Source organism: Crinia signifera, chromosome 5 (genome assembly GCF_055691185.1).
Source record: "Crinia signifera chromosome 5, ASM5569118v1, whole genome shotgun sequence".
NCBI classification, from domain to species: domain Eukaryota; kingdom Metazoa; phylum Chordata; class Amphibia; order Anura; family Myobatrachidae; genus Crinia; species Crinia signifera.
This window is the reverse complement of record NC_139221.1, coordinates 210,142,565-210,143,265: the sequence shown is the minus strand read 5'-3', so window position 1 is coordinate 210,143,265 and position 701 is coordinate 210,142,565.

The following is a 701-nucleotide window of genomic DNA, read 5'->3' as shown; positions in this document are numbered from 1 at the left end:
CAAATGAATAGGAATTAATTCTAGAACTGACACCACTCTCACCCTGCTCAGATAGCACTGCTCTGAATAATAACGTATGCAACTAGTGGCCAAAAAGTACATACAGAATAACATAGTAAACATAGCTATACTGTGATATTAAAAGTGTGTGCGACTACATAGTGTGTGTGTGCATTTAGGGAAGACTAGATAGGCCAAGTAAAAAATCTTTGTAACTGTAGTATGCCGGCATGTAAGATTATTTTGCTTCTCATCACCATCAGTGTGAACTTGCAGATCAGCATGTATTTGGATAATGATAATAAAATACAATATGTATTTTGGTTAACATCCAATTGTACATTGCATGCAGCTGCATTAGAACACCATCACTGAACATTGGCATTTAAACTAGAGATGAGCGATGGGGCCGAAGATTTGGATTTGGATTCATCACTAGATTTGGCTTTGTCGAATGGCGGTGAAAAGCTTTGGATTTGGTTTTGTTTTTAGAAAAATGGTAAAAAAATGCCCAAGTCACGTAATTTTTGCATTTTTCTTTGTCCCTAGAGTAATATTAACCTCAATAACATTAATTTCCAGCCCTTTCCAGACAATTTTGACCACTTTACACCTCGCAATATTGTTTTAGGGCAAAAGGTTGCACCGAGGTAGCTGGATAACTATGCTAAGCCACACAAGTGTGTGGCACAAAAACGTGG